The sequence below is a fragment of the Perissodus microlepis genome, chromosome 18, assembly GCF_051167445.1.
Source record: "Perissodus microlepis isolate ML-2025 ecotype Zambia chromosome 18, ASM5116744v1, whole genome shotgun sequence".
In the NCBI taxonomy this organism is placed as follows: domain Eukaryota; kingdom Metazoa; phylum Chordata; class Actinopteri; order Cichliformes; family Cichlidae; genus Perissodus; species Perissodus microlepis.
The window spans coordinates 28,529,367-28,545,412 of NC_140478.1; the positions used below are offsets into that span (position 1 = coordinate 28,529,367).

Below are 16,046 nucleotides of genomic sequence, written 5' to 3' on the forward strand. Positions count from 1 at the left end.
GTCATCCACCCATTCACACACACATTCACACACTGTCAGGGGTTCTCAAACATTTTGGGAACAGGTGCCTTGAGGGGAACCTTTCACAGAGCTGCTTCACAGTGATAAACAGAAACACATTTCATAATTAATTGTATTAATACCCATTATATGCTTTTAAACTGAAGGTAATTGTATTTAATTTTATTTGGGCTCATCTTAACAACCGTCATATGATGCAGTTTGGCCTCCCTTCTTACTATTGTCAAAATAACCGAAAACAATATGTATCTCCATCTTTTCTGGGTTTATTTAGTTTGTTTTTAGGATTACTGAAAATATAAACTGATGTTATTTCTCTTTGCTGAGTGACATAAACGCAAGAAAGCTCTATGTAATGTGTCTAAGTCATATCACAGTTTCTACTGGCATTTATTAATCCAATCTAGATGCACATTTTTATGACTTGTAGAAAATTATTTAGCATATTATTCACCCTTTGCCATTGGTGAATACTTTGAAGGGTTTTTACATTAAAACATACCTCGAGATGACTGTTGTTGTGAACCTGTGTGATATAAATAAAATTGGATAACTAATGGAAAAACAACAAATGCCTTGCCATGGGTCACAAGTCTTACCACTTTGATAACCCAGAAAGTGACTCCATAGAGACCAACATTTAACACTTGTGGTCATCTGAGGTCTACCAATTAACCCCATGTCTTTATTCTGGAGAAAACCTACATAGACACAGCAAGAACCAATGATCTTCTTGCTGTGAAGCAACGGTTCCCCTCCCCCCTCCACCACAAAACAGGCAGGAATGAGGTACTGAAGTAAATGGGGGCCACTGTGGGAATGAGGAGGGAGGAAAATAGAGCCGTGAGGACAAAATAGTACAGAGAGGTGAAACGAGTGACAGGTAGCTATGATTTCCAGCGATAGTATTTTTATATGGATTCTCAGTATATAACGAATGTGCTGTTTTTAATCATGCATTGTATAAGTTAAGGAAGCAAGCCATGGGTCGACTTTATTATCCTTGCAGGTGATTATGAAGTATTTTTCTTGCAATTCATTTATCATTCACAAAATACTACATCTACTGAATGGCATTCCTAAAGCCTTGGAAGTGCAGACCCAGTACAAACTCTAGCAGTGTCACTCAGCAATGATAAAGCATGCACCAGAGTGTAATTAAGCTTATCTCACCTCAAATGTGTCTGACAACAGGTGCATTCAGAGCTGCAGTTGTCAAGGATTGCAGCTGCATGAGCCTTCATTTGTGAGATAGTGCTGTCAAAGGGTAACCCACTCAAGGAGAAATGGCTCTGACTGTTCAGACGCCTATAAAAACGCCAGTCTGTACGCTGGTCTAATGGTATTTTGCTTAGGTTGGTGTTTTCATCTGATAGTAGCCCAAATCTGCCATGTTTTATGCCACAGCTTTTTAATTGGTCCTCATTTTCAGTGACACAACTTGATATTCTGAGATTAACTTGATTATATGATACAGACGGGGGAGAAATTAGATTTTATAAAAATGTTTTGGTGTATTTTACACATGCCAAACTGAAGAAATTTGTTGTTTTGTTTCCCCCAGACTTGGCTCCCTGAACTCAGCTCCAAAGGTCACAGACGTTGACAGAGTGAGACACTCCTTTCCTCTCTGTCAAAGAACCTCGAGTGCTTATAGCATGGACATTCCAAACTTAGAGACATAGTCCTAAATACATACAACCTTTTATACCACATGGCCCGCGAACATCTCGACCTGTCCAGACAACAACCTACTAATCTCAGCAAGCTGAAGCTAACTATTTAGTTTCTGTGGTAACGCTGTGTTGTGGTACTTCGCAGTAAGAGCTATATAAAGGGTCACTGACTTAAATGAGTATTTACAGTACAAGAACGAGATCAATACTATGAGATACGGCCTGTTAAAATAATACAGGCTCAGAGCTGTGTTGGCCCTTCACTGATGACAGAGTCCTTGGAGGCCATTACTATGTATGTTGTTTTGGTCCAACATTTAACTAAGTGTGCATACTGTGCATCTATAACCTCTGCTTTTAAAAACAATATTAAAGTTTTACAATTAGCTCTTCCAAATCTTTGAATATCTGCAGCTTCTGTGCATTTGCCAGAACTGCTGTGGGCTCGATTCTCAGGAGTTTCTTCCAAAACAAACATTTGTCTCTAGGGATTTTACTTCTGCAGGTAAGCGTTTAAAAACATTTTTCTACTTTTTACTCTTTATTTCTTTGTCTTCTGAATGAGTGACACCCCAGAAGATAAGAAGAAAGATCTGTTTTTGTCACTGCTAATCCACGAGCCATCACACTCTAAGAATCTGTAGACTTTCAGCATTACTGGTGTGCTGGAAATCCCTCAGTGATGACGATTAAGTGAATGACTATAAGCGTCTAGTTTTTGAGGAAACACAGTTGTTAAACTGAACCAGAGAGGTTAAGCTGACAAAAAGAAACCCTGTCATCCATTTTTATTAAACATAAAACAATATGAAGAAATATGATGACATTTTTACCGCTAAAATGACAAAAACATTTTCTGGATGTTATAAGTTCTTTCAGCATTTTAATACGCTGCATTGAAAATGCAGTTTATAGTTTCTGAGATTCTATACAAATGTTCAGATACCATTCAGTATGCAAGAAAGGGAAATGCAAATAAAAGTAAAAGTGGGGATCTTGGAAGTAAATGCAAGTAAATGTAAGATTGTACAGGGACATTTTAGAGTATTTGCAGTAATCCTACTAGCTACCTGCTGTGGTTTTGGCGTGGAGCTGTAAGCGTTGGGTTTCGCCGGCGGGTCTTTTGACCGGGCTCACAGAGGATGAGTGGAGATCCTGAGTGCTGTAGAGGCACTTATGAAGGGCGCACATTGTTGCCAGCCCTGGGGAGAAAACTGAGCAGTCTGGCAACACAGGCGGAATTTCCTACTGTGATGTTATCTCACACAAGACATTTAGCTTCAGCCAAATGAAGAAGGGGGAGAGAAAGTGGTAAGGAAGAGGAGGGTCAAAAAAGAGGGCGATAGAAGGAAGGGGAATGACAGCTGAGGACATAAGGGAGAGGATGAAGAGGTGGTCAGATAATGATGAAGAGAAGGGAAGTAAAATGTCCTGTAGAACAAAGGAAAATGAAGTAAATGGCAATGAGGAAATACATTATGAAGGGTAGATGGGGAACAAGAAAGAGAGACTGCAGAAATGGGAGTGTAGGTACTTTTCTTTACACATTAGTTTTATGCACATTTTATATTCACATGAAAATCTTGTGGTACCTTCTTCTGTGTCTCCAACTGTGTATAAAGCCTGCATGTCATTCATCCTGTATTCCTCTGTGGGGGTGCAAGCATCAGACCAGGCTCACTTTTCTTCTGAACATATTCTATGTTAACCAGAGGGGGCCACGAGTGGAGTAGAATTCACCGCATCAGAAAAGTGAAGATATATAATTTACAGACAGGACACATCCATCCATCCATCCATCCATCCATCCATCCATCATCTCCCACTTATGTGAAGTTCAGTTCTGGTGGCAGTAGGCTATAAGCTGGATCCTTTTATCCAGGATCCTTACCCCCACACTTTCCATTTCCTCCTGGGTCTCCTGAGATTATACGAGAAATATAATCTCGCCAGTGGGTTCTGGGTTTACCCCAGGGCCTCTTTCTAGTTGGGCAAACCCAGAACACCTCCAAACTTGAAGTACCCAGAAGCATCCTAAGCAGAGGCCCAAACAACCTCAATACAGGACACATACATTTTTAAATTTAATACAAGGTTTTTTAAGTTACAGAACTGAAATGACAAGATGAAAGTTCTTTAGGGACACATAAATGATCAGAAATACTTTCATTTGTGCACAAATTGAGCACCGAGGAAGAGAAACCTGAATATGGTTTCAATATGTTTTGCAGCGGAAATCGATTTAATAATCTAGATAAAGGCCTCAATTATATCAAATGTTACCAAAATTAAATGGTCAACTTTTAGATCCACACTCTTTCTCTGCGTTGCCATTACACAACAACATCTTCACTGCATGGCACAGTAGTATATGGTGCAGTTTTCACTGTATCATCAAAGCAGCGTAGCAAAGAGAGTAATGAGAGGACCTTTGAATCAGGGACTAGAGTAAGAATAGTAAAGCATTTTTATGACCTTTGCATGATAAGATTTAATCATTGAACCACTTGACTGAAAGTACAGTTTGAATCACGTAAAAACAGTTTAGAAATCAGTTGGAGAATCAAGTTGAATGAGGAACTAGGTTTGTAATTTTAACAAAATATATAGGTTTGAAAATGCTAAATGTTAACACGCACTAACTGTTTACATGTTTGAATCACACTGACATGTCAAACTAAACCTGCAGGGTGAAAACTACAACAAAACCACATTCATGAGCCTATGTTTGTTTTTGTTTTTTAAATTAAACAACAGAAACAGAAAATGTGACATTTCAAATATATTACAATCAACATTGCTAGTTAAGAAAATGTTCCCCTTTTCCTTTTAAAAATGAGACATTTCAAGACATTTATGCAAAATTGATAACATCATTTTATTATATGAGCTCAATTCTTAAAAAGTCTCATTATAAAGTCAATAAAATAACACCTCATCAAAAGGATTGGGAAAACAGCCTAATAAAAATTCCACAAGTTCTAAAAGTTATCCTTCTTATCTCTCTGATTGAGCTGCAAGAGGACAAAAGTGACAACATAAAATGATAAATTGGAAGCACTGTTGGGATTGCAGAAAACACTAGTTAGACTAGTAAATGTTTTACATGTTTTATATAGGCAGCACTCTCAGTGAAGCCCATAGCTGGCCTGCAGCCTGGAATCCAGAGATTTAAAAAGTTGTGCAATAATAAAACAAAGAGTAATGTGCCCTGAATGACTTCAAGCAATAACATGACTGTTGCTTTAAATTAGCACTTCAAGAAGCTTTTTGAGTCTTAAAGATTTCCAACATTAACATAATCTAATATGAGGTATTACAACTTGTGTATAAAATGCACTATTACATTTAAAGTATTTATTTTCCTTTGAATTTTCTGTCTAAGAGACGACATCAGCCCCACTTTTAAAGCCAAAGTCACTGAGAGTGAGATGTGACTGTAACATTTTGTCATGTGCAGGCCTACTGCATCTGTTTTGAAGTCAAAGGACGTCACTCTCATGTGAAAGGAAAGATTGATCCTCAGACTGACTTCAGGCCTTTCTTGCTTCTGTCACATCAAAACCTTTAAGTCTCCTTGATGCTGAAAAAGGAGATCTCATGAAAGTTTTTATTTTCAAATTGACAGTCTTCTTTCTATATACATATCACAGAGACTGCATGGGGTTTATGGTTTATCTGAACAAGACCAGTCAAGTAAGTAAACACATAAAAATACTTAACAATATAACAATTTGAAATTAAACATGCCATGTGATTCATTCAATATCCTGTAACAAGTGACTTGATATCCTTCCTGCCAAATGAATTTACTCAACAGTAGTGTTCTTCTGGATAATAATTACCGACCTGTTTACTGTGCAGACGGTTAATGTTTTGTTAACACAGTAGTCACTGTAGTAACATGGCAACAATAAAAACAGGAGAGCATTTTTCATTTTTCTGCCAGTATTAAACAAAGAAAGCTATGATCGTGATTGTCTGACATTCTTGAAGTACTTTTTGTTTAACTTTTATTTAATCACCTGAGAAAGTAACATACAACAAAAGCGAATGTTTTGTCTGAAGAGAGGATTTTCAGACATTCGGGTGCGTGAGCACAGATAAGCGTACAATCGCTCAGATGCATCATTTCCTTTGACACTTGACTGAAAAACAGTGATCCATATATGGTTTTCAGGGTTGGAGCAACAACCAACCAACCAAATAAAGTCCCGCAAACAGCTGGTTTGACACACCCTCAACCTAAGAGCGAGAAGTTGCCAGTTTTTTCCTTGTTTGCTCATCTTACTTTTAAAAGGCATCATTCTGCTTTATAAAATGATGATTGGATTACACAGGTGACCTGTTGGTGGCATCTTTCTATTATGTTGAGTTGCATCTACAGCCATGTGAAGTTCAGAAAGTTGAATGACACAATTTAAAGTATAGAAATGTTCCCTGTGAGAGAATGCCCTCTGAAAACAGGTGTTAAGGCTTCTCCTTGTAAACACGGTAAATACTTTGGCTGCCCCCGTTGTCGCATAACAAGTTTGATCTGGCAGAGTTTTATAACTGATACCCTTCCTAAGACAACTCAAAATGTACAACTCCTGCTGGATCAAACCAACACCCTGCACTCTGGGAGGACTCTGCATTAAACCTGCATGAAACCCAAAATTTCAAAAAGTGAGCAGTCCTCATTGTACTGATTGTAGCAATGCTTTGCCAGAAATTCTTAGTGTTAGCATGTTGGATAGCTAACAGCTTGGCTAATAAGTGCAAAAGCTTGAGCGCAGCTTTGGCTCTGCTTAGGTTTCACTTCACACTTTGCAAATGGTAAAAAGAGCATGGCACCAAAGTATTGTGCACTGTGTATCTTCAAACATCTACAGCTGCAGGTTTTAGCAGATAGTTCTTACGTAGATGTGCCTCGCTCACAGGGCTGCTGGTTCACACGACCAGTTAGAGCAAGCTTTTTCAGTAATGGGGCCTTGCAGATACAGGACATGAAGGTAAAAAGGGGGTCAAAAGAAGTGCTCTATATCTGTGTTTTTAACTTTTGTTTTTATTCTAAGGTGCTCAAGGATAATGAGAGCAATTTAACAGCATATACTGCATGAAAACAGGAGAAAATAACTCAGAATTACATATCAGATAGTGAAGAGTGGCAAAGGTACAACCACAATCATAAAAATTCCATCTAAAAATAAAGGCGGATTGTCTTGAGTACTGACAATGATGCTGCTGACCTGCAGATTTTATTTGGGCTTTGTTTATTCATTAATTTGACCAAGGGAGATGTTGAAAATGCTCTGGTTTAACTTTTATCCATGTGAGGTTTGTACATGCTAGGCCTTGGGAACTTACATTTGCTGAAAAAGCACCTGATGAAGACTTTAGGACAACAAATTTTTAAATAACACAGTTTATGGATTAAGCAACGTCTATGCAGAAGGCCACGGTGCATGTATAGATGCAAAGTTCAGTTCTAAGGTTAACTCAAGGTAAAATAATTCTCTTGTTATAATGTATGTTAATACAGTTTTTTAGTTTCAGATTTGTATTTGACACTGAGCTGCTACCAGATCTAAAGGTCTGGTGCTGAATAATTGAAATCAGAGCAATGAAAAAAGCTTTGGGGATTTGCTAACTTTTCCTGGATAAATACAAAAGGGTTGAAAAGCAGCTCTTCGAATTATGCAGAGCTTTGTGAAACATCCACTTTTGACATATGACCTGTCAATCTAAGTCACAGTTGGACCTGATTAAGCTGATGAAACCAACAGAGAGCCACGTGAAACTGACAAAGACACATTCCACTTTGTATGCATAAGATGCTGTTGTTCCAGGAGCAAGAGACTTATATGAAAAAATGTTAAAAGCAGCTCCAAAAATAAACCATCATAACACTTCTTTGATACTAAAGCTTTATAAAATCTGCCAAATAGGTGAGTTAAGCTCGCTTGTTTTCAGTGCAAATGAGCTTTAATCAGTTGCATCATGTGGCGTCATCTTGATACCTGCGCACAATCTGCACATTTATGGCAATGGATACAGTTGGGAAAACTACTTATTTCTAACATTTTATTTTATTCTTTCTAACGCATCATATGAATTTAATTCATTTAAATTAATAAATTTAAATATTTTCATCGACAATTTACACCCCCATCTAAAACCTTCTTTGTGTTTTATCATCTAAGTGAAACAGCCCATAATCTTTTGTTCAGATAGAAAACAGCGACCCTGGTGGGACTCGAACCCACAACCTTTGAATTACATCTCTATGTCTTTAACTAGAAGTCCAATGCGCTATCCATTGCGCCACAGGGCCACATGCAGGCATGCTGCTGTCCCTTTCTCCTTTCATCTGAAAATGTGACTGAATCTTCTTGGGAATTACCACTAATTCATACTGTGCATTAATTCCTATGGATTGGGACAGGTAACAGATAAAATTGAGTGTCTCTTATAAAATTTACATGTTTTGCTTTTAGTGATTTTAGTCAAGACCAATAGCAAAAGAGAACAGCATACACTGTAATGTCCTCTCTACAATGTCAGTAATAAGGGAAAATATAAATAAAAATTAGTGCATTTGTGGAGTTTTTGATGCTTGAATATTGAATCCATCTGAATCTATTTTTCTTTTTTGTTTGAAACACATGTAGATTGGTTTGTTCCATTTTTTATATTATGAAATCTAAAGATAGCTGACCTCGATGAAACTTGACTTGAATGTTTGAATACAGACCGAGTTTTCAGCTTGGGGTTACATGCAAAAGGGGCATGGTCACTATAAAGATAAATAACTATTAGCAACTTAGATTTGTTCACTTAAACCCATTTGTTTTAAACAGCTTATTGAAAAGCCAGACTGCATTTTTAATAAAGTATTTTGGCATAATAGAGGACAATAGATGTTTTTCCTTTGTTGTATTCAAAGGAAGCAAACAGACTAAGGGCTCTACAGTTGCTCATAAATGTGTTATTTTAGCTTAAACCCTGCTGATGTGAATGGGTACTTGTTGCCATGTGTCTGAGTGAAGAGGCCTGGTCCTGGTCGACTTAGCTGTGTGACACGCGATAGGGTCCAAATCCAAAGTGGAATGGCTGCAGGCTTCAACCTGCGCTTAAGAGGGTCACTGCTGAACAAAGGGGGTTCAGTCACTTGCTGAGAGGCTGCACACACTGAAAGGAACATGGGGCCAAGGCGGTGTGTGCGTGTGTCCGTTTGTGTGTGTGTGACACAGAGGGAAAGCGAGCGTGAGCACGTTTGAGCTTAAAATAATTTTAAAGAGAGAAATTAGTGTATCTTATCTCAGATGCCTTGCTTTCTTCATTTAAGTCTTTCCCTCACATCTTACATGTCTCATCTGAAGAAATTAAGAGGAGAAGTGAGAACAGAGGAATCCAGGAAATACGCACTTAGTGAAATGAGCCGTCTTTGCCTCTAGAGTGACATCAGAGGCGACATGAGTTAATAATGGCTGCGCCGCTGGATCAGTTTAGCTGCTCTGTCTTTTGCTGGCTGCACGGCACGGATGATTAATTAAATACTCCCAAAATAATGACAAAGTGAGCAGTTTGTAGTAGGCTTACTGCTTTCATATCATCAAACAGGACCCTGAGAATTGTTTCCCTTTCTTAATACACACTAGAAGTTGACAAAAGTGTTGTGGTGATGCATCTGCATTGCAGCCAGATCACCACTTACTAAATATTTGAAGGCATTTTTAAGCTCATATATGCCAGCAGTGTGTTGAAGGTGTCCTGTGTAGTTTTCTTGTCTTTACGGGTGAACAAACCTGTTAAACTCTTTGATCCTCATAAATTGTTTGTAAAAATTTTACAATAACTTTTTACAACTCTCCATACTTTCTTGCTTCATCAGTGTTTTACTGTTACATTGCCCTGGCTTTGGGGTATCTGTGAATCAGTGGAACAAAGTCTGCAAGTGACAAACAAAACAGGATGTGACATGGAGCTACGCGAGCTCAGAAACCTTGCAGGAGACCTCTAAACTGTTACAACACTGAAAACCAGTGTGTATGTGTTTATATGTGTTGCTGTTTATGTCCCTGTGTGTGTGTGTGTGTATATGGGTTTACAGGGCAAAGATGCACTAACGACGTCTGCTTGTTTAGTCAAGAGCAAGAAAAGTGAGTGAGATTTTCAGATTAGGTTCTTGCCAAAAGACTATGACTGCCCCGTGAGGTTTTTCTAAGCACTCTGAGAATGTTAAACAGTGCGTTCTGTGTACAAGTGTATCTTGAAGGGAAAAAACCCAACTCAGACATCTTTAAAAGCTTTTTATTTGTACTGTTTGTTCATATTTTTTGTGGAAGGTCACACCTGCCATTCCTCCAGGTGGTTGGGTATTATACTGCACTATGAATTAAACCAAGAATGCAGCATTTCACAAGAGAACAAGTCTTTTATTTGGTCAGTGATATCCGTTGTGTCTGATTCCTGTGTGTTACCATCATAAAAGGGCTCAGCTTTTGCACTACACTCTCCTTTACATGAAAAAAAACTTCAAAATTCCCAGACGTGACATCCTGAAACAATATCTGTACTAATCTGGAAGAATAATACAGTAAATGTTCCCATACAATCAAGAGGTGTCTGCAAATTGTGTCTTTTATTGCAGCTCTTTCAAAATCCAAACTTGTGTAAGTCCCCGTTATATTGCTTCCCACAGTTTTGGCAGAAAGGCTCCTCAAAACGGGGAATATTTCACCTCTTAAGCCAAACGTGAAGTGCCAAACCTGCAAAACATAGCGACTGCCTCGGCTTTTCACTTTGCCTGGCACAAATCATTCAATGTCAGGCCATTTCCCACGCCAAATAGGCTTAAAATGCTAAAAAGACAAGAAGAAAAGAAGAAAGTCCTGTCAAGTTTTTCCACTTGGTTTTGTTCTCTTTTTCTGCCTCTGTGTTTTTTCACCTCAGTATCTATTTGTCCCCTTTTCTTTTCTCCTTTTCCCTCCCCCCTCCACCTCCTCCCCCCACCCTCCTCTGCAAGTCTAACATGTCATTCTCCTTCTTTTGTACCTACAGGCCTTTTTTCCTATTGAACTCCCCGCCCTCTCCACTCCTCTGGCTCTCCTTTTTCCTCTCAGGGGCCTAATTATGAGCCGGCATTAAATAAAAACATTTATATTTCTCCAAAAAAAGGCTTCTCTCTGTGCTTTCTCTGGACAATGAGGGCTTATGATTCTCCCTTCCCTCCTGCTCCCTCTTTCTGTCTCTTTCTCTGCTGAGTGGCCATTCACTGGGGGTCTATGTCTCTTTGTGATTGGCTTGCTCTAGGACTCCTAGGGGGCAGTAATTGTGTCTCATTAAGTCTTACAGTAGTCGTGAGGGGAGTGTAGTGGGGTGGGAAGTGAGGGGGAATTTGCTGCACAAGGCCTCGCAATTAGAAATCCCAGAGAGCTTGAATGGGAACCCTAATCAGACCACAATGGCCGAGGCTCCCTGCCTATTAGGGCAAAAAGGAAGTGTTGCCATTGTCCAAACACACACACACACACACATGCAGACGCACACACACACACACACCAGGAATGCATGCAGAACAGTGGGGATGGATGTAGTTGTGTGGTGGCATCGTCCCACAGGCCAATTTGGAACGATTGGGAGACTTAAGAGAGCTTTTCACTGCCTCAGTCACGAAATACACATTCATGCACTCAGAAAGTCGAGTACACACACACACACACAGGTGCAGGCACACATACACTTTTCCATCCATACTGAAGCTAAAAACGGGTCTCATTAGTGATGTTGAGGACGAGCTGGGAGTTTGCTTTCTGTTTGCTCATTTGTCACCCTGTGATTCCTCTCACTGCACACAGGAGGTTTTTCAATTTTTGTGTGAAAAACACTTCCTGCAAGAAACATATTTTAGTGTCTCCGTGAAGCAGAAGCGGGGTAATACAATCAGCATGCTGTGTCTGCGGTTGATACATAAATAACCCATGCACCTCATCTCTGTGGAAATTCAGTAAATTTCAGTGTCTGTGAAATAAAAAAAGAAAAAAAAAGAAAAAAAACCCATACAAATAATGATATTCCACCACCATCTGTCTCTAAAAGGAAAATTCATTGGAAAGTGAAAACTTTGCAAAGCCTTCCCTTGTTTTTATCTCATAATAGGAGCAGAAAGTGGGTCTCTTTTCCTCCGTTTATCTGTGTAGCGTTCCCAGGAGAAACAGTGGCTACCCCTCCTTATCTTTGTTACTGCCGAGTGCTGCAGTGGATTATGAAGTGGATTATGCAAATGTCTCACAATATATTCATATTAACAAAGGTTGAGGTTCATGTGCCTGTGCCCGGAATTTATGAATACGCACATATTTTAAAAATGGCTGGAATGTGCTATAATTTAATGGAAATGAACTCAAATGACTGTTATAATTATTGTACTGTGCTTTGCCTCGTTTTCAATTTGTGGAATTAGTAGCAACTTTAAAATAAAGCAATATTCAATTCAATTTAGCCCATTGTTGCAATTATCAGCTCTATTGATCCTCTGTAGAATAGACGGTTATTGTTGGACTTTGATCCAAATGTTGAGTAATTTGCAGTTTATTTTTTCTGGAGTCATAAAAACTGCTGGGATCATGTCACAAATGGATGACTCTCTTGGTTTTGAAGAGTTTTCGTTGGTGTTTTGTTTGCGCTAAATGCAAAACATGGACGGTCTGAAGACTAATAAGCAGTGGAGGAAGCTCCTTGTCAGCTTAAAAAAAGTCAAGGTCATAAGGGAAGCATTCTGTTTTCTATTGAGAAGGAAATGCAACGCATATGGACGACTGGGAAATATTAACATCCTGCTTAGCCAACTGACTCATCTGAAATGATGCAATAACAGATTCATGAGCAGTTGTTGAATTTATGATTCATCTGGTTGTGTCCTTAAAGTCACCAATAGGTGAAGTTTAAGAAAAATGTTTCTGGATCTAAGGGGCAGAGGTAAAACAGTTTCAGTATACCTCTGTAGACTTTACAGGATACTCAGTAGTTACATTTCACATTAGGTTATCTATGCTTGGGTAGCAAATCAGTTCATAACAGATCTGACATCCCTAGAGATAAATGTGACTGGATAAAGGCACAAGTTCAAACCTGCTCACAGGATGGGAAGATCTGGGTGCGGAAAGTCAGCAGGAAACATTCTGCCTTCACGTGCTACAATGACCTTCGCTGAGCCGTTCGGTTGTGAACCAAGCAAGAAGCTGACTAACTTTGCATAGAAGCAGGAAGCAATTTTAAAGATATTGAAACGATATTCCTGTTTTAAAAATAGATCAAATGACAGTATGGATATTCAGTGTTACTCTGTTGCTATAATGAGAGAAAGAATCTGGAGTTTCTCCTGTCTCTGTGTAGTTTCAGCCATACTGTATATAAAATGCTGTTATATTGTTTTTATATTATGAATGCATATAAAAGATGGACTATCAAGAACCAATGGCATGTGAACTGCCTTTGGAAACATCCCTTTTAGTGTTACTGACACCGTCTTTTTTTCAGCCAAAAGCCGCTTTGTTTGTAAGAAAAGGTATAGTCCAGTAATGTCAAACATAAGGCCCGGGGGCTAGAATCAGCCCACTTGGAAAATGTGAAGCAGGACAAAAATTTTAGACTTTTATCTGTATTTTCATACATTTTACAGCCTTTCTATTGAAAAAGACATCTTCCATTCGCAATCATACAACACTAATGTAAATAAGTAGTAGATAAATAATTAAATCACAGTATGTTCCTGTTTTTTTTTTAACTCTCTATTACAGAAATGTATGATTTTCACAGTGACTTCACAAACAAAGTTCACAAACCAACAAAAAAAGGTCAATTTGGGTCAATTAACAAAAATTCTCCTCAACAAAAATTTTAATCCATGACATTGAACACACCAGCTAATATCAGACCCATGTTTGGTTTCAGCTCATTTTTCTTTTATTTGATGTTTTGACCAACAGCCTTACTCTTTTGGTTTACCAATAGCAACTTTGTTTTTGTCAGCAGTCAAGTGCTTCCAGCAACCTGCAACTGATAAAAGTCTACAGCAGTAAACAGCAGTAATCAGTACACCTACAGTACTGTGCATATATACACAACACAGCTGTGTGTAGAATATACAACCTAACAAACCCAGAGCTCACCCCTTCGATAGCTCAGCTGGTAGAGCGGAGGACTGTAGAAGAGTTGTGCTGAAATCCTTAGGTCGCTGGTTCGATTCCGGCTCGAAGGAGGAGGCTTTTGTGGTTTGGTAAGAGTGGCAAACAGACATCGTCAATGTTGGCAGTTGGGAATGTCACATATGTTACTTGTAAACTGTAAACTCCCTGATAAGTGTGTCAACTTCTCAGCCACTACAAGCTCCTGAATCAAATCAATGTGGCAGAAGGTCTCATAGTAATAAACTAAGCAAGAGTTAATTTATGTCTGTATAATGTATACTATTTACTCTTATTGAACTATTAAACTCTCATTACCGAATTTCCCAGAGGAACCCACCCGAGGGATTAATAAAGTTTTATCTAATCTAATCTAATCTAAAGTCCACTTTCGATCAGATCTCTTGAAGACAACCTATCATAAAATGTGTTATAGTTGTTGGCATTATAGTTACGGCTCTTATTTAAGTTTTGTATGTGCCGTATGCGTTTTGTTTTTGGTCTGACTAAAAACAGACTAAAAAGTCTGACTAAGCAGCAAAATGTTTGCTGTCAAGGACACTTCAGTAGGATATTTGGCTACATCAAAACATACTGACATTCCAAAAGCTATTTTATTTGCACTCTCACTGGTCATGTCCTTTCTCACACGCTCACTATCAGCACCAGTCTCACTGTATCATTTTCCACAATGAGAGCGATCTGCCCACAAATTTTATGACCTCATGCCAGATTACTTTACATCCAAATTATATCTTAAAGTTGAAGGGTTGACCAGCTTAACCAGTATTGTGGGGCATTCAGTGTACTGGAGAAAGCATAATGAGTTTTATCTCAACAACAGGCAAAGCAGTCTTTGGGTGTCAGCCGGGATGGACCTGTTGGCTAATTGGGGTTGTCAGGATTTTAAACACAATTAATGAAAATTCCTTCTCCTTTTCCCTGACCTAATTGCAGGTGATAATTATTGTTTGTGGCCAAATTTAAACAAATAATTAACAAATGTATACTGACAAACAGGCTGACTTGATTCTTTGCAAATCCCTGCACCATTGTATTGTTAATTGGGTTGAATGTAAGTGGAGACTCTGACATGTTTTCCACCCCCCAAACAGGTCCTTGCTGCATACAGTCTTAAGCTCTAGAATAAACAGCCTCAGCTTTAGGAGGTGTTCTTCTTAAAGCCTCAATATAGAGTTTCACATTATTAGCGCAGTTAAGTGAACACATTATAGTTGAAAAGTTTGTTTATTGGAGTCTTTGTGACAAAGCCAACAATCCAATATTGAGTTTTTGTACAGCTTAATGGTTAATGGATAAGTAAATTGTGAAACAACCAAGAACATTTAAATGTTGGCTGAAACGCTGATCTTCACTGCATGTGGAAATCTCAGAGAATTGCAGTGATATTCTTTAGAGTTAAAGTTTTTAATCTCATTTTTTTTTTTACATAGCATTCTATACATGAGTATATTGTTTTACATCTGTAACACAAACCCCAGTTTTCTCTGCAACACTGCCAGATGCTTCAACATCCCCCTGAGCTAATCTCATAATACCCTATTCGTAGCCCTGAAAGTGTACAACAATATGAGATCTCAGACCATGCCATGTTTCCACTGAGCACATTTCCAAAACATGATAGAGGCATGAATTGCGCTGGTGATGGCTATTTGTAAGGGGTTTCCCTCCCTGCCACACAAAAGGGGCTTAGCAGAGAGGCAGCATGTTCTCAGGCATTGTCTCTGGGCCTGGACCACCCGTTCCCCCTTGCTGTCCCACTGTCAGCCAAACAATGCAGTGGTGCTACTCCCACTTTGCCCCCAACCCCCATCCTATTTACTCAACCACCCCCTCCCTTCCCCCACCACCCACACTCTGGACACAAGTAGTGGTGACATGATGTTTCTTTAGTGGTGAATGTGCACCATTAGTCAACAGCTGGGCGCAATTCATTTGGCCTGGAAAGTCAAGTCAAGACCAGATAGCTTTGTTTGAGTAAACTGCAACAGCATGGCCGTTTATGAAGACAAAAGCCATGCTGAGATATTTTATCCTAAAAATGGAAACTTTTTTTTTTTTTTTAGCCAGAGAAGTAAGTGCAGCACTTCTAATGTGAACAAGCAGCAGCAGCATTTTTTATGTGTCGTATAATGCAAAGTTTTTACAGGTAATTTTA

General features: G+C 38.8%; 2 non-coding genes across 2 annotated transcripts; one reads left to right on the forward strand and one right to left on the reverse strand.

The window, feature by feature from the left end:
* Positions 1-7,920: 7,920 nt before the first annotated feature.
* Positions 7,921-8,013, reverse strand: trnar-ucu (transfer RNA arginine (anticodon UCU)). Its single transcript has 2 exons — positions 7,977-8,013; positions 7,921-7,956 (listed from the first exon to the last, which is right to left on the reverse strand). It is a non-coding gene; the product is annotated as a tRNA-Arg (tRNA).
* Positions 8,014-13,853: 5,840 nt separating this feature from the next.
* trnay-gua (transfer RNA tyrosine (anticodon GUA)) lies at positions 13,854-13,941 on the forward strand. The gene is given in 2 exon segments: positions 13,854-13,890; positions 13,906-13,941. It is a non-coding gene; the product is annotated as a tRNA-Tyr (tRNA).
* The last annotated feature ends 2,105 nt before the right edge of the window (positions 13,942-16,046 follow it).